Consider the following 27748-nt stretch of genomic DNA (forward strand, 5'->3'; position numbering starts at 1 on the left):
GCTGCCTTCAAAACACAATGCAAAGTGCTTGGATTCCCCAGCAATGGCATGTCAGGGATGCATACATTTATTCCCAAGGAGAGACAGGCTTGGTGGTCAAGATGAAGACACAAATCAAACAGCTTGTTCTCTCCACTGTAGCTGTCTATTAAACAGAAACTTAAAGCATTACATTATTATGACAAACTTGCTCTACTCTTTGTCCTCTCCATTCCTTAGTTGAAAGGTGGAAGTTAAAATATTTCTTATTTCAGGAATCAAGATTGTTTCTGCATAAGCGTAGAGCAAATCAGAGGATCTAATTTTTTAGCAAGCCTACCTGCTTTTGAAGGCAAAGCATTTATTGGCACAATATGATTGAGAAGACCAAAATGGTTTATTTGTTCTTGGACACTCCATTTGAGCCATTTCAGATGTGGCTCAGATTCAACAGTCTGAACAACTTTTTAGCCCATTTCAACGGGAAAGCAGGGAGTAAGAATTCCCAAATGCCCTTGTTCAGACCTTCTCTAATGAATGATATGATTTACCACAGTTTCCTCTCATGGGGGGCAATGGGAATGCCCACATAAATGGAAATCTAGAGATGTGGAGGTCTTTACTACACTGAGAAAAGGTGAGCACAGACACTAAACCTAAGCACTTTTTGAATACAAGGCATAGCATTACAAGTGCTGGAATATTCTTAAGTAGGAAATTATTTAAAGGACAAGCACAACAACAGTGTATCATTGCATAGTTAACATGCACATGTATAAAGCCTGTGTTATTTTTAAAAAGGGCAAATAGACTATGAAGAAAATAAACAGCTACATATCAAGATCTGGACTCACTACTGACTCATCGATACAGCTGCCTCCCCTCCCCACAGTTTTATTTGGGAGAAATTATTTGAAATTTCTTGAGATTTTTTACTCAAGCATTTCTAATGGGTCATATATTAGCTGCACTGTAGTGTCTCCAGCCTTCTATTTAAGAAATATTTTGTTCTGGCGAGCAGTGCAAACATGGCCTGAGAACAGGCTGCGACCTCCTCTAGTCAAATTCACAAATTTAATTTGGCTTTTGTCTCCTGCTGCAGTCTGCTGCTGACAAAATGCATTATTATATATGCGATTATTAAGGTAATCATAAAATACGACATGTTATTTGACGTTGCTACTAAAACGACAAGGATCTCTGATTGGCAAACACCATCTTTGTCAGCAAAACACGCCTTTCTCATCAGTTGCATACCAGGATACGTTATCCTGGGTTTTACCCATATACTCAGGAATGTTTGACATGACTATAAATAATTCTGCCCTGACATGTAGTTTTTCAAAGGCTCAGTCTCAGTTATAATGCAAGATAAAGCACAGTGCCTCCTTCTCAAGGAGGGAGTATGAGAACCATGCTCTGACCATTTTCTTTACCTGAGTGACTTTACAATGAAGATGGCATTTCTGAGGCCACATCTTTGTGGGAAAATGCACCCAGCTGAGAAGTTGGAACAGGCAGAACCGGTGGAAAATCCCCAGTACAACACACAGATGGGAGAGCCAATGCCGAACAGTTAACACATTCCTGGCCTGAAAAGATTTCCTTTCCACAGGTCCTGGCTCGCTGAGAGCAGGATGATCTCAGATGACAGGCTTACAGGCCACCTCTCTCACTGGAACGCACTGCAGATAATAGGGTTAAAAAATAAAATCACTGGTAAGAATGGGAAGATCACCTGTTCCAGGGATACAAGCAGTGTCTGAAAAAATCCAAAGAAAAGAGATCCAGAAGTTCTTGGCACTTGTCCACAGCATTAGGACCTTGAGGCAAAAGGAATTAAAAAATGAAAAGGGAATAACCCATTTTGGCTTTGCCCTTCTGTTGTGACAGAAGTGAAGACCAAGTCTCAGCTCAGCGCTTGGGATCTGATACTTACACTTGCTCCAATGAAGTTTCTTTGGCGTAAGCATGAAGTCCAGAGCAGGAATCTCCTGCTGAAGACTTAACTGGCAGAAGAAAGGGGCTAGCTGTCCTTACCTAATGCTCTTTCCATTGTTGGAGGAGGAGGGGCAGAAAAAAGAACTGTTGAGGCCAGGAGTGCACACCTCCAGCTTCCTGAACATCTGGACACTAGCAAACAGTACCGGCAAAATGCCACAACACGACTTGCCCAGCCAACATGCTGCCCTGGGCTGCTTGTTGTACATTCATGCAAATCCCCGCCAGCTAGGCAGAAATGTCCCAACAGGGACATGTGGTTGCTGCTGGAGTCCACGGCCATTTACAATTACTTTACCTATCCTTCTGGAGTTCAAGGAGAAAATGCTGCAGAACAGGACTCCCCCCTTGGCTTTTTCCACTTCCCTCAGGGCAACCACTCAGGACTGCAAAAGAGGGTGCTGGTGAGAGTCATTTTTCTACAAGGACACTGCTCCCTTGCAAACCAGCGGGCACCACCTGATTGTGCCTGGTTGTGCTCACGGGGCTAAAGGTGACATAGAGCATCTCTATCCTTTTTCTTAGCCTCATGGAGACCCCTAACTCCCCGCTGCTGAACCCAGCACCAGTGAATGTTATTTGCTGGCTTCCCACCACCCATATGTCAGACAGGGCCATTTATCAGCAGGAGCCTCCTCCCTGGCCTTTGTGGCCCTTACTTCCCTGGACAAGGAGCACAAGGCAGCGCAGGATGCCCTGAGGAATACCTGCTGCAGTCTGGGCAGCTTGCTTTGCTGACCAAACCAGTTACACCAGCACTGCCGTCCTCTCAGCCCCCATACCAGGTTCTCTGGGACGTGGGGAGGCCTCCAGGCAGCTGAGGGGTGGGGATGGGGCAAATGGCTGGGGACAAGGTCAAGAGAGAGGAGAGGAGATGTGAAGCTTGACTCACCAGGCATTTTACTCCAGAGCAAGCTTTCTTGAGGACTGATACAGTAGGTGATTGGGAAGGAAATGGTCTTCAGAGAGAAGCAAACAGTGTTTCACCAAAGGTGAAAAGGAGCAAGCACAAATAGGCCAGGCCATATAAGAGGCTCAAGGCTTTCCTATATATCCCAGCCTTTCCTCCACTCCTGCTTGTGATTCTGTGAGCTCCAGACTGGCTCCTCAAGTTGGGAGACTTTTGGCTTAGACACAAGAGAGAACTTTTCCGAAAATGCCAATATGCTTTGCTCATCCTTGCAACATGTGGGGCAACGCTTCTGTGGCAATGTGCCAGCCTCGGCATGCAGCTCACCTAGTATCGACCGTTGTGCAAGTGCCTTCTGGTGTGCCCAGGAAAGCCTAGGCTGCTTGCAAAGCAGACCGTGCAAACGTTGCAGATGAAATGTGACATGAGTTGTTGCAACACCTCTGGGGTTACAACCTAAATCTGTAGGTATGCTTTGTGAAAAATAGCAACAAAAAAGAAAGAGAAATCAAATTGCATGTGAGTGTCTGGGTGGCTTCTGTGTGCTGTAACAGTCTCTTCACCTCCTTGTGCTGCTCCTGTTGACCTTGACTCTCAGTGAGAAGGCCGCCAGTGTAAATCAAATACAGACTAGCAGTGCTTAGCTGTCAAATTCCAGTCGGTGGTTGCTGGCAGGCTGAGTGAAAGAAGTTTTAGGCTTCGGTGGTTCACATCTCGGTTGCAATGGACCCAAATTATCTGCTCAGCTGTGAGGCTAAGATCTGAACATGCAACTGAGACTACTCTAACTTGAGAGGAAGGACAAGGATCTGGAAAGCTTTGGCCTTGCCACAACCTGATATGTAACTGTCCCCAAGCCACCTTGCTTTTAGCTCCCTTGCCTTGCTTCACTGAATCAGGGCACAGGCTGGTACTGAGGCTTGCACAGAGTTTGGTGACATTTCAAGTGACATTGGTCCCAGAAGGGTCCCCATGGACCTTTCTGTCAGGACGGTACCTGTACTCCTATGGACCTGCAGTCTCATGGCAAAGGTATGATAGATGTGTTTGCGCCAGCTCTGCCTGTCTTCCACATCTGTCTGAGTGAAGCAAAGCTCAAGGCTTCAGGCTGTGAACAACTAAATTCGCCCTAAAGCAGCAGCATGTGTTTTTTTTCTCACTTCCTCCCTCTCCTGAAGTTCCTCTCAGGTAACAGGCCATACCCAGAGATTCTTCAAGATGTTAAATAGGAAATCTTAGGTTAGAGAAAGCTGCTGTTGTTAGGACAACACATATCACAAATGCTTCCATTGCTGTGCTCTTCTTCCTGACTGGTCCCAACCACTCTCCTTCTGCTTCATGGTCTCTTTCCCACATGACAGGTTGCAAATGAGGTCAAATGCTCTGGAAATGGTTTGCAGTACTTTTCCTGTATATAATAAAAAGCTCCAAATGAAAGCATTTCTCAAGTCAGCACTGTTTCAGCGAAGATGCCTAAATTGCAGTGTTGAGGTAAAAGCAATGTTGATCAAACTGGAGCAGTTGACTGGCTTTGTGCAGAGAAACCAGGCCAGCAAGATGTATAAGGTGGCCACTCACTGCTGTAAGCACCAAGCTTTCCACCTCTCACACATCTTAATGGCAGGTTTGGTTCATGATAATCTACAACTTATATTTGCACAGTGTGTCCATTCCATAACAGCTTTCTAACTGCAAATAGCAAGGTTACACATACTGTTGTCTACCTGAGAAGAAGACTATATAAGCTATCTGATACGCAACCCGAGGGTATGGAAAAATCAAGGGAAAGGAAACCTAGTTATAATATCTGAGACTTGGCAGTGGTGCAAGGTTAACACACTGCACAGAAAAAATAAATCAGTGCAATTAGAACTGGTACCCAAAGAGTCTAGACCTCATGATTACACATCTCATGGAAAAGCTGGTTGGTAGCATGGAATTTTCTAGCACTGTCATGGGCCTTTCCAGCTTCAGATATAAGATTGCCCCCTAATGATCACCCCTACTGGGGCAATACCCTAGATTTCAATCTTTCCCCCTATAACACTCTCCATTCCTCTCCCTTTATCAGCAAGACTCCATTTATTTTGCAATATCTGATCAGATTGCAACCAGAGGTCATATAACTGTACAGACCATTAAACACCATTTCATTTGGGCAGATGCAAATGGCTCCATTATACTGAAATCCCATTACTCACACAGCTCACTTTAAGCACTGGGCTATCATCTGAACAAGGCAGTAAAGGCAATAAAAACACAGCCTGCCCAAGACATGGTTCTTGCTGGGGAGATCTGGATGCAGGAAGTATTTCCAGATACTTCCAGATCTGTGCTGCTTAATATACAATGGGAACATATTGCCAGCAGCTAGATTTACATGTCTGGAACTAGAATATTTCGACACGTGATGCTGGTTTGTGGTACTCTGTCCCCAACTACCAAATGTGGAACATGGGCTTTTAAATAACTTCTCATCCAAGTGCATGTGAAAAGAGTATCCCTGCTGGAAACTTCTCACTGTAGAACAGCTATGTTTGTGCTGGAAAACCCAGCCATCACCACCCAATGGAACAGAAGAGAGATCTTGCAGGGATTCTTCTCAAACAAATTTACAAAAACAGCAGGTATTCCAAGAGTGTAGAAGGTCATGTAGCATCTCTGACTCCTGTTTGTTACCTCTGTTAAGCTGGCCACTTTCCGGTATCCTTTTTTGCTGCTTGCTAGGCAGTTTCTAATTCATACAGTGTTTCTGTAGCCACTATTTTGCTCAGTATCTCACAAATTTTTGAGGCCTAGTTTCCCTTCGCAGAGCTGGGGTTAAAATCTGTGCATTTCTGAGTTTTCTCATTTCAGTCACAGCCCCTGCCTCTGATTCAGCGTGGTGTTTCTGATAGAACCCAGAGAAGGAGGAAACAAGAACAGACTGCATCATGCCCTCCTCACGTGGGTTGTGCTGCAGAGCTGAGACAGGAGAAGAGGAAGAGCCTGTATTATCAAGGGAGAGGGTTGAGCTGAAACTAACGTGCATCTTGGTATTCCTCTGCTCTGATGGAGTGCTGAAACAGGGCTATGATCAGCCTCTCCTTTTCTCATACTGGAATCTCAAGTGGCTATTACTACTTCCTAACTAACTATTGGAAGCATGAGCTTTGTGTCCTAAGCTCCCAGGGCTGGAGACAAAGCTGCCCTAAGAGGCAATTAACACTGTCGTGCAAGATGAGGGCGGGTTAACATGGTAAAGGTCATGCACAGAGGGCACCCTGGTAAAGGTCATGCACCCAGGGCACCCTGCCCTGACCAAGGGTGACGCTATGTTTGTTTCTCTCTGGAGAGCAGTATTAAGGAGAAGTCAAGCACAGGCCACGTAGGGTAACTCTGTGAAACAGCAGTGGAAAGCTGAATAGCTTTACTGGCAAGGAAGGATAGAGAGCTTATGAATTTTTACAATAAACAGCTGATCCTCTGACCTGATTCAAAACCAGGTCTGGTAAGAACGGATGATGATTCAGCCTTGGAGGACTGATTAGTACTCTGTGTGCCCGGATGTGCTGGCCTCAATCTGGTGCTTTGGAGATACCCGCGTGATGGAGATCTCCTTATATCTGGCACAAATTGAGAGATTTAGGAGGCCACTAGGCTGAAACTGAGTCAGCCACTTAGTATTACGGTCAATACCTGTCAGCCAGAAAGACCTGATGATATTCATACCAAGCTGCTTTTGGCATCCCAGCCTACACGAGCTGGGACAGGAAGCCACATACATAGTGGTACTGGGAAGCTCTCCTTAGAAAGGCTCTGTGTGCATGTGGATGTCCTCATAATGTGGTATGCTTTTATTCCTCATACTGTGGAAATGCTTTTCCTACGTACCTACAGCTCAGTTCCTTCACCCCTCAGGGTGCTGCAGTTTTTAATAAAATATTTTACTGCCTTGCACAGTTTCAGATCTCACTGTCTTCCCCACACAAAGCACAGCTACAGGTGTAGTGTTGTAGCTAGCAGAGCTCAGTATTGCATTTGCAGTTTATTTTCCCAGATAGTAAATGAGCCATACCAGGAAAAAAAAAAAAATCCAAACCAAAGCAACTGTTGTTGCTTTTTCCTGAATCACTGCACTTACATTAAAGTTTTTGCTGATTGCAGTTGCCTAGAGGGAGAAGAGGGGGAGAAAATGTATTTTCCGCATTCCTAATAGCTCTATAATTTCCTAGTAGATGATAAGGCTGGGTCATGTCATTGATTGCTGTAACTTTGGACATCCCGAGGTAGGTGGAAGGTAGACAGAGGCAGGCTGCCCATTCCGTGGAAGGGACAGAGCCTCAGAGAAGAAAACTAGAGAGACAAAGCCTACGCAGGTCTGAATCCATACCAGGAAATCACTCTTTTTCAGCAGAGCTATTATGGTGAAGGTGAGCTCTAGCATGAGCCATGAGCAGCTGCTTTTAACACTGAGTTAATTAACACCTCTTTGATTAACAAGCCAAAACTATTGGAAGGAAATGGCCATTTTCTCTGGGACCTACTCATCAACATCTCGAGTTCACCAAGGGAGACCTCCAGCAACTGGTCTTGGTGTCTGTGACAGTTCTAAAGGTAGAACATCATTCTGAAAAAAGCTATATACTACCAGACTTCCCCTATATACCCTAATGTAACAAATCAATGGGAAATTTCTCCTTGTGTCCAGATGACAACTTTCTGTCTCAACAAGGAAGTAGGAAGAGGAAAATGAAATATAGTACACTGGAAAACACTGAATGTAATATTTACCTGTCTAGTTACACCCTCTTTCTTTCAATATCTTTGCTTCTTCTCCTGCTAGATAGCTTTCTGCATCAGTTCATTCACAGGAGCACTTGACTTTTGATTTGGGAGCCAGGACTGCAGTACATTCTAGTTCTACCAAGGTTCACCTGGGAAACTTTTGCACCTCTCTCGGCATTCTTTTTGGGCTTTTATCTCAGCCTGCTGCATACTCTGAATAACCCTGCTCAGCCATGTAGCTATGGAGCAGGCACATACTATTGAAGGGATTTTCCCACTTGCTCTAACGATGCAGTATATGAACATCTAGATGCCTCTGTGTTTGTATAACTCAGAGAAACATGTGGGTTTTAAAACTCAAAATACCTCGATTTGTTATGGAAATAAAGCACTCGCTTGCTGGGATAAGGTTGCTGTTTGCAGCTTACACCACTTGTTGAGTCAGAGGGAGGAGGAGGAGGAGAGGGTGTGTTAGTGAGTGCACTTCTATGTCCTAATTCTTTTGATAATGGTCCTGGGCAGCTATATGGAGTCTTCCTGATGCGCATAGAAACCACTGGCAGACTGCTTTGCTAGGCTGGCCAAAGCTTTCTACACCATGGATTCAGAGCAGCACACGCTTCATAGAGGTATTTATGGTGCCAGGGAGCCAACAGAGCTGGTGAGGGAAGGCACTACTCCAAAGCTGCACTGAGAAAGCACAAGACACCTGTCCTCTCATCCCTCTGCCAACGTGCTGCCGGCCTGGAAGGAAGCCGTCTCTCACAGAGGTGAGCATGGTGCTTACCACATACCTGGGCTTCTCCTTCCCTTTCTCCCCTGCCCTCCACAGTATGGGCTGTTTTGGAGCCGCACACGATGCTGGCAGGAGCCCATCCCAGGTGAGCAGGACCTGTGTGCCCCAGCCAGCCCACAGGGCTTGCACCAGGAACCTGGCACTGGGACACTAAGGAGTATCCACCCCTCCCAGGAAGAGCTGTTTTCTTTTAATACTGCTTCTGTTATTCAGGAGATTAAGGACATGGTTGAGGTTTGTGGCATTTTTCCTCTGGGATCTAATTAGAAAGGAAGAAAAATGAATCCGAATGGTCATTAACTCTTCAGTGTCCACACTACTGCTATTAAGTGCCGTGAGAGGTAGTAGGACAGGAACACACACAGTAACACCTCTTGGAGGTCCCCTAGTAGCCTCCATGCTACTCTGAACCAGAGGCAGTGTGCCAGTATCTGGTTGATGGACGTTACAGATAATTTTTATAAAGGGAAGTTTTTCAATATTTGATGTTTTCCTTAAAGATGCAGTCTCCAGTGTCAAGGGATTGCACAGGTGCTTTGATTGAAGGAAAATGGGATTTGAGCTGTCATGGCTACAGCAAAAAGCCTGGAGACATAACTGCCCTGTACACTAAGGACATCCATATCCAGGAGGTATAAAAAGTGAGGTCTTTCTGTGTATTTAGTAATACTTTATCTCTAAATGTTGAGGGGCCCTTCCTTGATGATTAAACACCTGAGATCAGTAGCAGTGCTCACAGGTAACTTTCCTTTGTACAGACAGTGCTTTTTTTTGACATTAACAGCACCTTGGTTCTTCTCTTTAGAGGGAGAAAGCACTTGGCACTCCCACAACTTCCACTCTGCCTACATCATTAGCAAGAGTCTGAGAACACACCAGATACTGAAAAGCAGACCCATAAGTAAGAACATACAAATCAGGTTACTACTGATTACTACAGGTTACTATCACCTACTAAACAGAATGACAGAATCACAGAATTGCAAGGATTGGAAGGGACCTCAAGAGATCATCGAGTTCAACCCTCCTGCTAAAGCAGGTTCCCTACAATAGGTTGCACAGGTAGGCATCCAGACAGGTCTTGAATATCTCCATAGAAGGAGACTCCACAACCTCTCTGGACAATCTGTTCCAGTGCTGTCACACTTACTGTAAATAAGTTCTTCTGCACATTAGTACAGAACTTCCTATGTTCAAGTTTTAGGCCATTATTCCTTGTCCTATCTCTATGCACCACCAAGAGGAGCCTGGTCTCATCCATTGCCTCTCATCTCCCTTTATATATTTATAAACATTAATCAGATTCCCTCTCAAGTCTTCTCTTCTCCAGGCTGAACAGACCCAGGTTACTCAGCCTTTCCTCACATAGGAGATGCTCCAGGCCCTTTATCATCTTTATGGCCCTCTGCTGGACTCCATCCAGAAGATCCCTTTATTGAACTGGGGAACCCAGAACTGGACACAGGATTCTAAATGTGGCCTCACGAAGGCAGAACAGAGGGGGAGGATCACCTCCCTCGACCTGCTGGCCATGCTCTTTTTAATGCACCCCAGGATACCATTGGGCTTCTTGGCCACAAGGGCACACTGCTGGCTCATGGCCAACCTGTTGTCCACCAGGACACCCAGGTCCTTCTCTGCAGAGCTCCTCTCCAGCAGGTCAGCCCCTAACCTGTACTGATGCATGCAGTTGTACCTCCCCAGGTGCAAGATTTTACATTTACTCTTTTTAAACCTCATCAGGTTCCTCCCTGCCTAACTCTCCAGTCTATCCAAATCTTGTTGAATGGCAGCACAGCCTTCTGGTGCATCAGTCACTCCTCCCAGCTTTGTATTATCAGCAAACTTGCTGAGGGTGGACTCCATCCTTTCATCCAGTTTGCTGATGAAGATGTTGAACAAGACCAGGCCCAGCACTGACCCCTGGGGAACGCCACTAGTTAAAGGCCTCCAACCAGACTCTGTGTCATTGATGACAACCCTATGAGCTCTGCCAGTCAGCCAGTCTACCTCACTGAACCTTGCTACAAGAAATATTGCTGAAATACTGTGCAGTATACATCTCTTTTATGGCCACCAGTACCAAATAACTAGCCAACTCACTATTTACTAAACAATGTTATGAACAAAATGTAAACTCTGCACAGAGAAGACTGCAGTAAATTAGATTTCTCATGCACCTGCACTCGGTCCCAACTCCAGCAAGGAGCTGCTAACATTGTAAGCCCTTCCATTAATACAGATGAACATTTAGAAAGAACCAGTTGGCTAGAGAAAAATTTCCCTTGTGTTCTCTTGCAAATTACACTGACATGTAGTATTTGATCTTTCTCTACTCACTGTTCTGGGTAGTTTGTCTCACGAGAACACAAAAGGAGTTTCTGATCCCAGGACAGTGGCAGGCTTTCCAGCAGAACAGGCTATGCTATGTTTTTAAGATCATAGACTATGAAACCCCAAGGCATAGTCTGAAGTGTTTTACAGGCTGTTAGTACTACTAATTACTTTTGTTCTCTGGTAGACTTAGACTTCTGATTATTATTATTATTATTATTATTATTATTTTTTAAGAGTAAATCACAATGATAGATGTAGGAGTGCTTTACAGTAAGCTTTGATAGAGAACATATAACAATGCACCAGTGATATTTATGGACATTCATCCAAGAGCAGCCACATAAATTATTTCCCATTTTGCCATTTCTGAATAATGCAGTTATCTCCTGTCTATTTTCAGATCCCTGCATATATCAGTTTTTAGATAGCTGGATATCATCACATAGCATTTTACTTAGAGTGAGCTTTGTCTGTTTTGTAGTGTATCAAGCTGGACAGGCACAGGCTGACAGGTCTGGCTCTTCCAGCAGATTTCTTGTTGGGTGCCTTTCCCTGGACTATGGGAAACCAAGTCATAGAGTCAGAGAGTCATAATATCATTATGGTTGAAAAAGATCACTAAGATCATCTAGTCCAGCCGTCAGCCCATCCCCACCATGCCCACTAACCATGTCCCTCAGTGCCACATTTACACAGCTCTTGAACACCTCCAGCGATGGTGATTCCACCATCTCCTTAGATAGCCTGTGCCACTGCCTCACCTCTCTTTCTGAGAAGAATTTTTTCCAAATATTCAGCCTGAAGTTCTTGGAAATCAGAAATAGTAGGGGATATGAGAGGGACATGGCTTTTTCCAATCTTAAAGTTGTTAAATTCAGGATTCATTAATGGCTGAGGTTTACAGTGGCCTGTATTTAAATCTTTCAGCCTTGACTGTGAGCTCTTTCAAAACATGGCCAAAGTGAGTGAGATCCTACCCTCATTTCTGAGAACATGTTACTTAAAATCTGAATGTTACTTAATCAATCTGAACACACACAGGAAATTAATAACTTCTATTATCTTAAACACCTTAATTTAGGCAACAGTATCCTCAGCTAATAATATAGGACAAAACTGGAAAGGATGAGGTTAAACTTTTAATTGGTTGTTTACTGTTTCAATCCCAGGCAGCATTTACGTATGGACTAAACACAGAGGTGGTTCAGGAATAATACAGGGTGTACTGACTGTAAATAGGCTGCAAGTTACGAGCCTGTGAGCAAGCCATGATCTGATGTAATAAATCTCAAGTCAGAAGCTCCTGTGGTCTGTGACATCATGGGTACTTGAAGCTCTATTTATAAGCTCTGCTGTGCACTGTCAAGAGCACTGCCAATTCAGAAATGCCTTCTAATTAAAATGTTTAGGATTCTTTTCTTATGGTCCTTCTTAGATGTGGCGACCTATTTCCAGCAACTTTAAAGCAACAGAAAGGCAGAACTGCTTGGGGCCACAGTTTGCATGGGGCCAAGTGCTTGCATTCCAGGGAACCTGGAGGAGTAGACAGAGCGCGCAAGGTTTGAGCTGTCACTTTGCTCTTTCAAAAACAGTTTTTCTTCCCACCTCACTGAAGTGATCTGAAACACTGACAAAGAAATATTTGAAGAGAGCAGTGAGGAAAACAAAGAGGGTGAGTGAAGATAAGATGACCCACCCACATCAGGCTTGCTGTGGCCTTCAAGGGTCCAATCCTTCTTTTGTTAAAGCACAGAGTAAAATGAGTTTGCCAGCATCTGCTTTGGCTGTGGCACTTCAGGCTGTTCTAACACAACTGCAAATGTACCTCTGGAGGATGGGAGAGGTGGTGGGGAACTTCTGCTGGACAATCGCCCTGTGTGTGAAAGGCTTTAGAGAGGAAGGCACCTCAAACATCTCTAATCTGACCAAAGAGGGACACTGCAAAATCCACAGGCACACTCACTGACTGATAAAGCAGACAATAGGAAAAGGGATTTAAACAAGACAGAGAGAGTATAAACAGCCTCTGAGGTTTGTAACGATTTAATTCAATCAGAGTAAGGTACAGGCTGTTGATTTAAAAACAGTGTCCTTGGATAATTGGTGCAATTATGTTTAAATATATTGTTTTGTCTACATCAATTTGGCTGCACCTTCCTTCAATACAGCTGGAGAAAATGGACATTTCCGTGTATCTCTGTGTGCTGGAAGACCAGCCTATGCACTATGTGTATGTGCCTGCACTTTACAAGGACTGAGCTTGCAGTGGTGCCGCTGACGCCAGCAGGCACTATTGTGAAGCTCCCAGAAGAGGAAGCCCACCTTTCTGGTACAAAGGTATTGGTGCTGCCAACTGAAAGTACCGTCAAAAGGACAAACAGCAGGTGTCAAAGAGCTAAAAACCAGAATACTTAGGTAAATCCTGTATGAAATATGCATGATACAATTTCCTTCTGCTTTCAGGATCAACTGATTAATTGTAATTAATTGAATTGTTGGGGTGAAGCCCATTTCCTAGAGGCACTTGTAAAGGATTTCCTAAAATAGCCCTCTGGAATTTCCAGGCCTCTTTCATGTCCTCCCAAACACAACTATAAAGCAGCCAAGTGGTCACAAACTGACTGTCTCCTCCCTTCCCCTGCTGCAGAGGGGTGGAGCGGTGCCCTCCTGACCCGCTTGCTGTCATTTCACTTATGACACGATCCCTGCGTTTCACTGGAAATAATACTGGCATCACACAGGAAGGAAGCATGACTGACTTGTGGCTGCCGTGATAAATAATCTCGTAATGAGCATTAATGCTGGGGAGAAGCAAGGAAGAGTGTCCTGTGCTTGGTCTTGAACTCAGGCCATCTTAGTTTCTGATGACTGCTTCCAGTCAGCAATGATATCTTGAAGCTCCTGGTACCCAGAGGTGCTTAGTTCAGTCTTGTGGTTTTCTAAATGCATTCATTCTCATAGCACAGACTGCTATCTCAAAGGCTCTAAACGGAAAGCAAATGCTTGGACCTGCGAGGCGAGCAGTCAGGAGCCAGGCTAACAGGCTGCAGCCATGCACCGATGACTGGAGACAGTGACCAGAAGCTGCTTCCAGCTGGCAGTGGCTCAGCTTCCTGTGTGACATGAATCATGGCTTGGGGCCAGCAACCTGGGAACAAAGTACCCTCAGTACAGCAAACAGAGATGCCAGGGACTGGGTGGCTTAGCAAGAGTTAGGCCCTTCTCTGGTTTTTCAGACATAGCCTTCCAGTGCTGGGGCAGTAGTGTCACTCAGGCCTTTTAACCGCTAGGAACACAACCAGAGGATGGTGTGTTGGAGGCTATTTGGAAGCAAACCATTACTGCTGGCTTGCTATACTGCTCTCCAGTCCTCTTCACAACTCCACTGGAGATTTATGATCCTGAACAGCACCTTCCCCTGGCTCAGCAGGGAACCCCTGGCACTGGAAAGAAATGAGTGCATCCAGCCCAGCCTCTCGCACCCTCCTCTCCATTACGCATGGACACAGTGTTCCACCTCTGAACACAAGACTGGGGCTGGGCCACCTTTAACTTTAAGCAGCTTTCTTATTCTTGTGAGGTATAAAATGCCACACCTAAAGATTTCCGAACAGGAAGAGTTAGCACTTCAAATAAGCAACCTGATATTCAGAGCAGTTGCCTCTCATGAATTCCAAGCCTTTAAAACAAGGTTGTGCAGGGACACAAGTGAAGAGAAAACACTTGGATTAATGAGAGAAGTGAGTAACAATAGACTTAATTAATCAATAACCACACAGACACCCTTCGGAACTGCTGCCAGCCAACTGGAAAGTCTCTCTCTTGCGTAACGAAGTCAAACTGTAAGTGCTTTATTGCTCAATGGAGCTTTTTTTTTTTTTTTTGGTAAGCCTTACGTTTGCATTTAATCTGGAATTACTGATCTTTTATAAACATTGACCCTCTGGCTTTTTTTTTTTCCTTCTGGTGAAAGGACAAGGGAAAACGCCAAATGACATTGAACTGATAAATGAGGTGTAGTGCCTCAGAAACACCTATGGATGACATCTCCAGAATGAACAGTGTGTCCTAGAACACATGTTTAAACATTGAATCTGAGTTGGTATCTCCCAAGGACATACTTACTGCATGTGCTCATGGACACGTGCTTGAAAACATTCATTTTTTATTTATTTTTTTTTAATGATAAGAGGCTCTGCTCTTCCAAGGACTATAAAGGCATAGAGCAGGAGACAGAAAAGTTGTCAACCTGAAGACACAAGATGGCCATAAAAAAGGAAAGAGAATAGTACTGAAGAGACAGTCTAGGCAACACTGAGCAGCACCTACAATCTAGAGCAGAAGTGGATTATCTCAAACCAGAAGACGGTACTCCATTATCAGGAGTAACTACACCTGCAGGTACATTCAGATGTGCCAACAACAAAAAAAACCCACCAAAATAGAACAAGAAAAACACTAGTTCCAGCCTAGTGGGAAAAAAACAGCTCCTTTAAGATTGTCCTTCCTGTGAGTCCACCACTTAGTTGAGCAAATCAGATGCATACAGCAGGACAGGATTCCCTCTTCATCTGACCGAACGTATTGTTCTCAGTGGGACACTCCAGTTAGTCACCATATATGCAGACAAACAAGATGCACAGACATGAGTTCACTTGAAGAGCAGTTTCCCCTTTCCTCTTTATGTCTTGACTGTATGTGACAAGAGATTCCTGGACCCCTCCTCATCTTTTCCAGGTGAATTCTGATCCCTGATACTTTACAGTTGGCCTGGCGTTTAGGAATCCAGGCACTGGAATTTTTTAGTCCTTCTCCCAGAGTTCCCAACATGCTCAAGAGGTGTAGTTTGCACCAGCCTTGGGCTACATTTCATTCACAAATGCAATGAAAATACACTTTGTACCTCCTTACCAATATTTCTGAGTCTGCATGTTTCTTCTGCAAGCTGTTTTGCAGTTGTCTGCATGCTAAAAAATAAAGCACCTTACTCTACAATACAGATTTGCCACTTCTAAGTCATCTGATGAGGCTTTTAAAATCCAGAACTTCCCCCCACGCTTCTCCATACACACTCATTCTTCTATGTCACGATAAATGTTCTGAATCAGACAGATATTTAACAAACACAGAGAAAATCCCACTGGAAACAAGTACAGATTTATAGAAGTTTTACAGTGATGATAACTGCTTAGATTCTAATCACTGCATCTAATAAAAAAATCCATCAGCCAAGCACCAAATTTCACAGTGACATCAACACTGTAAGTTATGCAATGAAGAATATTTTACATACTATGAGACTACAGAAGGGGCAGGGAACAGCAAGGAGAGCAAACAGCAGAAAACCAGAAGTATATGTGAAAGAATAGTATTTTTCTTATTTTTTTTGTAGTTTCAACACCCCTGTGTTAGTCAAGGTTTTTGCTGTTGTTGTTTTGTTTTGTTTTGTTTTTTGTTCTTTTTTTTGCCTTCTCCTGTCAACTTACGAGAAGCACCATTGAGGAGATAATTGAATGTGGCCCTGCAGCTCTGCACCAAGCTCGGTCTTTCTGGATTGGTGACTGCAAAGAGCAGGTCATTTGGGAGGATGGCTGGGCAGCTACCTGACCAAGGTTATGCAGTTTGCATAGGAAAGGCAGGATGAAGAGTCTATTTCCCTAGTCCAGGAGCTCTGGATTTGATGTTACCCTTCATTTTCATTAGTCATGTTTAGTGGTCCAAGCACTGCTACTCTGAAGTGAGAAGGGGATGAAAGATAGCCGTAAATGTATTTTTGACACAACAGCATTTTATGGGAAACTTCTGTTCATCCAAGGAACTTGAGAGAAAACAGAGGCCTCATGACTCAACTAGTCTCCTGCATTATTCATCTTTGGGCCACACTAAGGCAGAAAGTGCTGATGAACATCTAGACGCTAGGATGGATTTAACTCTGGTCTGTGCATTTCCCATCAGGTTTTGGGCATCTCTGCACTGTGCATGGGATAAAGATGCTCATGTTAGTGCCAAGCTGAGCCAAGGCTTCTTGGACATCATTGCAGCATGCTGCTGTGCTGGCATACTTGGTTTGAACGTGATTGCAGAAAGGCTACTTTTAGGCACTGCTGGGCTACAATGTACGGCTTTCAGATCTGAGCAGGATGGGGATGGAAGGAACAGGAAAAAATAAACAAAAACAAACAAACAAAAAAGAGAAACCAGGTAGCAGAGAGCAACAATAACAGCAAATGGCATCTGAAGATAAACAGCATAGTTTATAAACAACATAGTTATAAATAATGTAGTTTATCCTTACATAGTCATATCTATGCTAACAACATCTCCATTATGAAGTACTTTCCTCATTATGCCTTTGCAGGTAAGAAGTCACATCAATCTCTTGTACCTCAGGAGGTTCTTAGAAAACAGGATTATCTGTCTAATCACAGATTAGACAACACAGGGTGGAGGGAAGCTGGAATTCAAGCTGCCATCCTTAGCAGGCCAGCAGCCTTAGACACAGCCTCAGTTTTACATCTCCCTACCTAAAAAGGTTTCCAGACGGAGTTCCTCCCTCAGCCAGGGTGTTCATCTGGAGCAGCTGTGAGCTCAGCCACAGTCTGCTGTGAGCTGGACCAGGTCTTGCCAGTTCACACCAACAGCTCATCCTTCCATGCCATTAACAATGGCAGTGTGACAGAGCCTGCTCCTTTCACCATGGTGAACTTTAGATAGGACTATTCCAAGTTTAATCTTCTTGGAGGACGCATGTTAATTAGGTTCTGTTAACTCAATTTTTATAGAACGGAAGCAACGTTTAATTATCATAAACCAGTGATAAATACCTGTTATCTCAATTAACTTCAGAGGAACTGCACTGAAGTCAGTGGGGTTACCATTGCTATGATCAGTGCTAGAGTGCTTCTCTTTATCCCAACAGGTCCTGATTTAATTATTCTCCCTCCTAGTGCTTAACTTGGAGTGTGCAAGTAGTTCAGCTGAATCAGACTATGCCCAGAACGAATACAGTTTGTTGGATGGGAATCACAGTTCTTGTCATCTTCCAGAGTTAAGCCCACAGTCTTACATATTATGTTGAAAAGCTTAAGGTAGGGCCATGACTCATGATCTATCTCTGTTTAGGAACCTCTATATTTGATAAAATAAAACTCTTAAAAAAATAAGGCAAAACCAAAAACATTGACACAACAGAAATACAAATTATCAGCACGTGTCTTGGGATGAAGAGAAAAAAACTAATCAAGGTTAGATCAACCCAGTTCAAGGCAAACATACTATATTTCTATGTATACAGTGGCAACTCACATGTAGTGGTATTAAGTAAGAGAATACACACTTGAGAAAATCTAATGTTTTAATTCAAGCTTGGTGGATGCTGTTTAAAAATGTACTGCTTACACCATAGGTTACTGATGATGCAGTTTAAAATCTGTTTTGCCTGTATACTGTTGAACTTTTCTCTCTGGGCACTGGACAAGGAATATAGGCATCTGAATTTCACTAAATTTCTCTCCTATTCAACCTCTGAAATAGTGAACCCCTTTGGCTATGCCAGGATATTTCCATCAATATCTTTTATTACTATGAGTTTAGTTATTTGTACATTTGTGAGCGCAGTCATTGAGATACAGGCATTGGCATCCTCTTGGCATCCCTGAAGCCTTCTATTTAGTGACACGACAAACCCATGCCCTCCAGTTCTTCCTTTCCCTTCACATCCCTGAAGATGAGGAGTAGCCCATTTATTACCTCTGTAGCCTATTCCACCCAAGCCCTGCTTTACAGATGCTTCCGGAACTAAAGGGCTTAGTTACACCTACAGAGATATAAAGGTTTTTTTTCTATATTTGTTTTACCCAAACCTCCTGTCTTCCTTTCCAGAGGGAAGGGGAACCCAATGGAGATGACCATTTATTTTTACTGATAAGGACCTCACTGATCCCTTCTTTACAATAAAGAAAACATGCTTAGACTAGCTTTGTTTTTAAAAGACTCCACGAACAGAGACCTCACAGTCTCCATTGCTGCTTCACTGCTTATTCTCTTCTCATTTTCAGTATAAATCTACTTCCAATACTTAAGCAAAATCTTTTGTTTATACAAAAAGAACTGCCACTATTTGTTGTATAACTCTTCAGTCACAGAAGCAGGGAACAATTAATCCCTGTTCCTCTCAGAACGTCATCAGAAGACAGTTTTCTATGTTCCCTCTCAATCTTCTTTTTCCTAAACCCAGAAAACCCAATTCCCATTTTCACCAGGTTTTCTAGACCTGGAACCATTTTCATTACTCACTTCTAATGCTATTTCCATTTGTGCCTCATACACAGAAATGCTAAAGATGAGATGTTTTTTTCTCTGATAATAGCAGAGAGCTTCTGCTGAGATATGTCAGAATGTACCACAAACTGGATTAGATTTCCTCCAGCAAAGGAAGCAATTACATGTAGGCAAATTTAGTAACTTTTAGAAACTTTCTTGTATTATCGTGAGAGTATCTCAGTACCCTGATATGTCCAGTACACAATTGTTAAAATCATCAAGATGAACTGTAACTGTGCACATTATATTCCTTATGTTACTCTATCTCTTGGTCTCATTACCTCAGACTTTTTCATCCCCTGGTTGTGTCTCTGATACCTTGCGATTGTCTTGTAGGAATGACTATCCTTCAGTAGATCCATAAAAAGTCACTTAATCCGTTGGGATTTTAGCTTGGCGAGACTGTGGGCATTAAAATTGTAATAATGCATCAAATGAGAAATCACCTAATAGTATAGATAGCAGAGAGAGTTAATCTGGTATTAGCAAGACTGATGGGAGGAGTCCAGGCTGGAGAAGAGTGGAGCAGAGCACTGGCGACAGCAAGTCCTTTGCCTTCCCTGGCAGAAACCCAGGAATGAGGAGCAGCTTGTGGAAGTGCCTGTACACCAGCCCCATGAAATCACTTGATAAGCCGGAAGCGGAAGAGGTGAGGTTATGTTCTGCACACTGATGCCAGTCCCTTGGCAGAAACGGCTCTTGGATTCTCATTGAACCTCTTTGTTCTCCGATTTTGTGAACAATGTAGTTCTGTTTCTACCCATGAATGTGACTCCTTATGGCTCACTGTAGTTGTTTTATTCTTTACATAAACCTTAGGAACCAAGGTTGTTTTTTTTTTCTTTCTTCACAGCAGATGAACTTGTCTTTCAAAACTGTCCTATGGTTCTGTGGCACAGCAGAGATAGTTGGGTCGTGCCTGGATCATTACCATGAAACACTGTCAGGAGGAAAGTTAAGGGAAGTCAGGTTGCTGCATACAGTGCCGTACAATGTAGGACAGCTATTTAGGTCCTTCTCCTGTCACTGGAGTTCACATTGTCATCAGCCTGTTCTCCAGCCTGCCAGCACAAAATCACCAGGTGCAGCAGGCCTGAGCTAAACATGTGTTGTGTTTATGAACAGCATCTCAGTGAGATGCAGGGAGGGAGTGATCTGTTTCACAACAGAGGTGACAAGTCACTCACAGTCAGCAGCATGGCACACATTTTTTGCAGCATGCCAGCTCCTCAGGCCTCCTGTTCATCACTGCTAGAGAGGCTGGGACAGAGTGTCAAAAATGTGTAACAGGAGTATGAAGGTCTGGGGAGATGATTAGGCCATTTAGTGCGATGTGCTTACCCACTTAAATATTTTCCTTCCACTCAACCCTTCTTTCTTACTCTTTCCTGCTATGCTGTGATTGTCCCCCTTCTGCCTGCAGACACAAAGCTCTAGCTGTTGCTTGATCTCATTTCTGTGACATTTCAGGCACTCTTCCTGCTGACTTGTTCCATCTGGTTATTACCCTTTGAGTGAGAAGCAGTTCTGCCTGCATTGCTGTTGAGTCTCCTAGGCTGTGTGCTGAGTGTTTCGGCTCCTCCTCCCTGAACAAGCAGGCTTAACAAGGTTTATAAATAGGAGTTTAGAAATTAATGAGAAGGGGTGCGGGGGTGAGGAAGAGAGAAACTAAAGAGATCCTAATGCTCTTCAGATGACAGCTTTGCAGGCACAGTGGTAGAGAGACAATTGAAGAAAGGACGGTAAAGCACTGAGAGGGAAAACAGGTTTACGTCTTGGCTCTGCCACAAGTTTTAATATGACATTGGAAAAATCATACCTCCTCTCAGTTCTCTTTGAGCGGGATCCTTCTCCTGCTTTCCTCCCAGCAAATGTACTGTAATGCCTGTGGGGCAAGGATGGCATATTCCTATGCATTTGCTTGCAGATTAGTAAAATAAGGCTTGCTTCTTACTGGGATCCCCTACTGTCACTATAGTAATACAGACTTCTATTCAGAGTCAGTGCAGAGACATTCTCCCCTTTGGGCAGTGCCCAGGCTCACACACATGCCATACCCTCGCTGGGACACAATATGCACCTTGCAATTTCTGATTTTTTTTAGCCTTTTGTTTTTATTATCCCTACTTATGGCTAGTAAATCAAGCATCACAAGCGCTGCTGGGAGTACTGACTTTCAGCCCACTTTTTAGAAGGATAAATCACATCCCTTATCTGTACTATGAAGACAAAACACAGCCAGTATGACCTAATTCATACAGATGGCATGTGGGTCAGCAGCTTTCTATCCAGGCAACACTCTGCATAGGTTACAGTGTTCTGCAAATGCCAAGTATCACTGTGCTTGATCTCTGAACCAAAAAAAAAAAAGGCAGAGACATATACCAAATTGAAAGCAGAGGAGTGGCTGTAAAGCAGCTTTCTAATGGTGTAGCAGTACCTGTGACTAAAGAGAGGTGGGAGCCAGACACTTAAAGGCGGTGCCAGACCTGAAAAGCAACACATTCTGCTCCTGAAAAGCCTTCCAGGAGTAACAAGATTATTAGACAAGTATTCTGTCCTTGCAAATCCTAGGACTCCATGTGACATCTGCAGAGTTTAGCAGATAGATGGGGGGATGAGAGGTCAGATGTAGAGTAAAATCTGCATACAAGTGCAGTGGGTCATGGGCAGTTGGCCAGGATGGTCTCAAATTGACTCTGAAGCCACAGGATAGTCTATCTCTCTGTCTGCAGTAGAAATCATTTTGATTTATTCTAGTGCAGGAAAACCAAAATGCAGACATCATACTTGATATACTTTTTGTACCTACAAATGAAGGGATGGATGCTCCTGCACCTCTTATTTCTGGACCTCACACAGGCTAAATCTCAAGCATGCTGTTCTCTTAACCCACTAAATTGGGACTGACTCCTTGAGAGAATAGAGTAGTTTTCTCCTCCTTGTACAGATTTTTTTTTTCAGAAGATGCTTTCTGAAAAAACTTGGAAGCTTTCTTTTCCAACCATGAAAATAACAACTTCCTATACTGGATCTCCTTTTGGGAAAAATTCCTATTTAGTCTTGGTTAAAACTCATCACTAAAAACATAGTAGTTTCAAACAATCAGCTTCAAGAATAGCAGCAAGAACCATTTAAAACATTCTAGTGTTGTATGACGTGAAGAATTTTGCAGTTTTGCAGCAGCCTCCTCAGTATTTGGGGGCATATTCAAAGAGCAAGAGTACAGATCTCACTTACCCAGCTTAGAAAAAGCAATATCTGGACAGTTCCTGTATTTTTACCCAAGAGGCTGAAGGCACATTTAGTAGGAAAACAAGACATTCTGCTGTTCCTGTGTATTCAGTTCTCCACCAAACTCTTGCAAAAATTTATGTGACATCTCTCAGATAGCTTCACCAGCCCACTGACTCATAGAGGAGGTGTATGACCTATATCTTACATGATGTCCTACCAGCGGGTTGCTATCAGACAGCAATTTGGATGCAGAATGGAAGATTGAGCCCTTGTACTTTATTAGTTGAATGTGATGGTCTTCCAAAGCCTGTTGGCAAAGTTCAAAGATTATGATAGCATTTTGAAAGAGCAGGTTGAATTGCAGCCAGCTCACATAGTCTTAACTGGAGATGTGTTGAACTTTTAAATGAAGTACTATACTCCCACTGTGTCCTGCTATGCAGAAGATGTGGGTCTTCTACACAGTGAAAATTCCTTTTCATGGCACCAGGACATGGACAGACTCTCTCTGTCACAAATTTTTAAGCACTGGGAAACATTAAGCACTGTAGGAAACCTGCTTCTGGTAATGTCCCAGAAAAAGTCCCTCTCTTTTAACAGAGTACCTCAGGAAAAGTCTTTTTCAGAACTTGTTGCAACCAACAACCATGCTTGCTTACTTGTCCTTTTTGGAAGCCAGCTTTCTATCCAGTATTGTTTCTATATTGAGCTAAATACCCATCCCATTTCCCCACAACCATCAGCCACACTTTCTTACTTTGCAAAGCGTGTTGCACAACCACAGGTTCTGTTTTGCTACCCAGTTTCTTGGCTGCTACATCAGAGCTTTATCTGTAGAAATGCACTACCTACACACAAACAAATAAAGCAGGACTAACTGTGCACCCTATTTCTGCTGTACTTTCATCAGGTCTTAGACTTGTTCATTTCATCACGGTGAATCTGTTCATAGAATCATAGAATTGCTCAGGTTGGAAAAGACCTTAAAGATCATCAAGTCCAACCACAACCTAACCATACTACCCTAACAACTCACCACTAAATCATGTCCCTGAGCACCACATCCAAATGGTTTTTAAGCACATCCAAGGATGGTGACCCAACCACTTCCTTGGAGAGCCTATTCCAGTGCTCAACAACCCTTTCTGTAAAGAAATTGCTCTATATCTAAAATGATCTAAAGAGATTGATCTAGTACTGCAGTTCTCAACCCATAGGATGTGAGATCCCAAGGGTCCATGAATTATTTTTAAGTCCATGGATAAAGAACAAGAAAAGGAAATCTACTTGACCCACAGAAGTCCATACCTCTGTAGGAATTTTTAGTGACAGGCAAATCGAAAAAAGGTTGAAAACCATTTGTCTGGTGAAAGAAGACAGGCTATGTTCCCTGGGGCGTCAAGTTTTGGGAATAGCTGAGGAACTCTGCCAGTTTTGTAACAGCTGCAGGGTCTAGTCAGCACCTGTCTGTGATGATCAGCACTGTGAACTAGCTTGGGCTGCACAGAGTATGTAGCAGCTACTCCAACTGCTGGATGAGCCACCCCTTCTGAGCAGTAAGTGTTTCTTCAGGGGTATTTACATAGAAACCAGTGATGGAATAGTGTCAATTAAATCACATGAAATATCCACAGTGCAAAAAACTGGTCTTTACATAGGGAGCTGCTGCAGGCTCCTTTCATCCTTTGAGCTTCTCACAGCGTTTGCACAAACCATTCCCAGAAAAAGTCCCAAGCGCACTTCAGCAGAAGGCCTTCACTAGGTTACATTGATGGCAGTGACATTGTGTCTAGCAGAATGGAAAGAGAGAACTTTCCATTTTTAAACTTCCTATGAAGCAAAAGGTCACCAACGAGAAGAAAAAGCACCCTGAGTCACTCTGAATGCTCCAGCTGAATCTAAATGATACATTTGAAAAATGGTAACTCAGTGAAAGCATTCTGGTTTTGTTTAAAAATCACAGACACCAAATAAATATGTTGCAGAGCACACTGAGCTCTCTGGGACACTACTGGATGCCCATTCAGCATCTTCTACATACAAATCTTCCTGTCATGCCTGAAAGGTTTCCCCCATATATATACAGCCTCTGCCCATTTTCAGCTTGGCCCTTTGCTTCGGTACGAGCAGTATGCATAGTTTCAGTCCATGTGCTGAGACAGGAAGACACAAACTGCAGTGAGGTGGCTTCCAGCAGGGCATGCATCCAGAGGAAAGGAGTGCTCCTGCTAAATGGGACATGGCAGAGCTGCTTTCTCTCTGATGATGCACTCTGCGTAGTCATTCGTATCTGATGAAGTATGCGCACACTAAAATACCATGAGATGATAAAGAAAGCAGGAGAATATTACTGGAATGAATACTAGCTTCCAAATGTATGCCTGTATTTTGGTGCGTTAAACACTAAATAGAACCCATTTAAAACAAACACTACATAAAGGCAGAGCAGTGAGAGAACCAAATCCAAACTTCAGTCACGTTTATGCAACACCCCAATTTAGGGATTAGTGCCACTAATCCCTAAAATAGAGGTATCTATCTTCCCTGCAGTGCCTGGTAGCATTAAAATCCTATTAAATGCCTATGTCTTCACATTGCTGTATTGCTTATAAAAAATCTGGTCCTGCCTGTAAAGCTAGACCTGTTTCAAAAGTGACATACATCCAGACAAAAAGTGCCTTAATGGGACTGTTGTAATGTCTCTGCTGTCACAGACAGACACTGTCCTGAGCACAAGGCCACAGGAAGTGGCCAGGAGCTGGTAGGACCTGTGCTTCTTCCACAGATTTCCAGCACAGATGCTAAGCAGGCAGGGGCACAAGCTGTCCAATGGCAGGCTGGCTCCTGCACAGGGTCCAGCAAGCCAGGTTAGCAGCAGCATCTTCTGCTGAGTTAAGCCATACTGGCTCTCACATGGCCTCTGCTAGTCTGGCATAGAAATCATCTTTCAGTAAGGAGTATGATCAGCTGGGTGATCTCTGCGTAGACCCACAGTGAGCTTTAGGTGAGGTGTGAAAGAGACCAGAGACTGTAGCTACTGAGAAAAATGTTGCTATTGCAGCCAAACTCTCAGAATAATGCCTGCTTTTCTGTTTATCCTCATTGTCCCATTGGTGAAATCACCTGTCATAGTTTCTCAAGGCTGATAAAAAGAAGCAAACTTTACTAAATAGCTTAGCTGAGGATTTCCTCAGCAGCATCCCATGCAGCAGGCATCTCCTCCTGCATATTCTCAGTCTGCAGGACTGAGTGGAAAGGATTGCTTCAGTGTTTGGATGCATTTCCAAGGTCACAAAAACGTTCACACCTTTTACTGCTGGCTGTTCAATGGCAGGTAAAGGATTTTGTAGCTAATGGGAACACAGATTGGAGCTAATTATAGAGTGATTGACTTGCCGTGGGCTTAATTGCTTATTAGAAGTCACACTGATCACTGAAATGAAAAGTCTCCGAGCCTCATAACATGCAAAGAAATATCCACTGTCTGAAGGATAAACTTGGAAAGCTCCTTCAAGTCCAAGACACGGGTACTTGCACACATCTAATTTCAGTGTAAAGTATGTAGCATTTCAGAACCAGTTTACACTAGAGCAGCTCTAGGGTCCAGTCTTGCCAAGGACCAGTACCAAGTCCCAGCATAAGCCAGCTGCTGCTAAGTACTTGCATAAGGAGAGCACAGACAGGAAGCTGTGTTTTCATCAAACCCTTCTTGCATTAAGCAAGCCTGCAAGTTCTCCTCTCACTCCAGGGCACCAGCTTACACCGTGCTCTCCTCTTGCCTTGCAGCATGTGCTGCTTGCTGAGTGCTATCCAAGGCAGACTGTACACTGCTAAAAGTAGAGGTAGCTACAGAAGGCAACAAGGAATCAAGTACTTGTTTATATAGCTTTATATGCCATAGCGTTGCCTAGTTTCAAGACCTTCGGTTTTCTTCCCCTTGCCCACAGACACTAGTTGTGTCCATTGGCTTTTTCATCCCCACCTCCTATTTCTTCAAGAAGCTCCAGCAGATCAGCTTAGCACAGCCCTAATCTACTACAGTGAGCACCAGCAGGGCTTGTATTGCCTACCTCCAGCCCAGACTCAGGAAGGTCCTGCACTCGTACTAGTGTGCAGTTGAATGGGAATCCCCATTTTTTCCCCTCTCGAGCATCTCTGTTCATATTTTAACCCTCCCAGCTTTGGGCATGTTGTTTCATTTATCCTTCATTTTACCATGCCCACTGGCATCAATTTTCTCACTACTGACGTGGCGACTTGATTCTCTGATGGCCCCACTGTCCTGAACCCCTCATCGGAACATGAGGCACTAGCTTACATTCAGAGACAGATTTTGCAGGGCTGCCTGGCAGCTACACTGTCCTCTCTGCTATTCAGATGTAGGTATGCACCTTGTTTTCACCTGCTGCATTTCACAGCTGATCACCTAGATGCATGCTGCAACTGAGAGCAGATCAAGGCAGTGCATTTATGATCCACAGCAGCTCAGGAGCAGAAGTGTGACACCTCGCCCAGAAGTGCAGACCCAGCTCTGTGCTCTCACCTGGCTGTTAGATGCCTTGCACCAAGTCACACCTTGTCCTCCAAGAATCCTTCTGTGGCCTGTGGCTTTGGATTTGGCTCCGCTTGCTCTTTCAGAGTGTCAGCAAGGCTTCAACAGGCTTCAGCTAGCTCCTTTGTCACTATTTCCTCGATTCATACTATGTCATAAGCAGCAGGAGATAAAGCCGTGCTAAAGGGGACGATGTTTGAACATTGTGCTGTACAAACATGAAGCTGTGAATAACACGGTTTCCCCTTTAAACAAAATACTCCTGTGTGTGTGAATGGGAGCTCTTTCCACTATGACATGTTAGTGCAATGAATTCCCTGCACTGAGACATTGCTCAAGCCTTGAGACAAGGCACAAAGGGAGTGCAAATAAATGAACAATACGATGGAAGAAACAAAGGGCAGAATAAAGCAAACAAGCAATAAATAAAAATGAAAAGGAGATCCAGCCTGCAGTGCTTAAAGCTGTGCTGTGCAAAGACCTCCACACAAAGTAATGCAGAATTTCTACAAAACTAGGCTGGCAAAAAGTCTATGGGGAGTCCAGCCAGAAGAACACACATGGTGATTCCATGAGCAAGCACAGTGCTGACAATTAAAGTACAAGTGCTGCACAATTTTCACTTTGGCATAGTGCATCGTATTCCATGGGATCCCTCAGAGTTTTCCCAAGGTCTTTCCCAGCTCCCAAAATACAGTGGTATTTCAGCTTAGTAGTGTACAACAACAACATACAGGCAAAGAAAAGATGTTGTTGCTGTAGGGGCACTCCCTTCTTTTGACCTACCTGCAAGAGCTCCTCTAAAAGCGAATATTCCTCATACTACAAACTACACAAGACCAATTCC

At 43.7% G+C, this 27748-nt stretch overlaps 1 long non-coding RNA gene across 6 annotated transcripts in view; it reads right to left on the bottom strand.

Annotated features, from left to right (window-relative positions):
• LOC104913508 (uncharacterized) overlaps positions 1-27748 on the bottom strand; it is a 273998-nt gene that overhangs the window by 12253 nt on the left and 233997 nt on the right. Inside the window, exon 5 of one of the 6 annotated variants that reach the window (XR_014886907.1) lies at positions 1416-1664. The exons of the other annotated variants lie outside the window; for them this stretch is intronic. This is a non-coding gene — a long non-coding RNA (uncharacterized LOC104913508). The remainder of the gene's footprint in view (positions 1-1415; positions 1665-27748) is intronic. 6 annotated transcript variants of the gene reach the window in all.

The sequence above is a fragment of the Meleagris gallopavo genome, chromosome 1 (genome assembly GCF_905368555.1).
Source record: "Meleagris gallopavo chromosome 1, MGAL_WU_HG_1.1, whole genome shotgun sequence".
In the NCBI taxonomy this organism is placed as follows: Eukaryota; Metazoa; Chordata; class Aves; order Galliformes; family Phasianidae; genus Meleagris; species Meleagris gallopavo.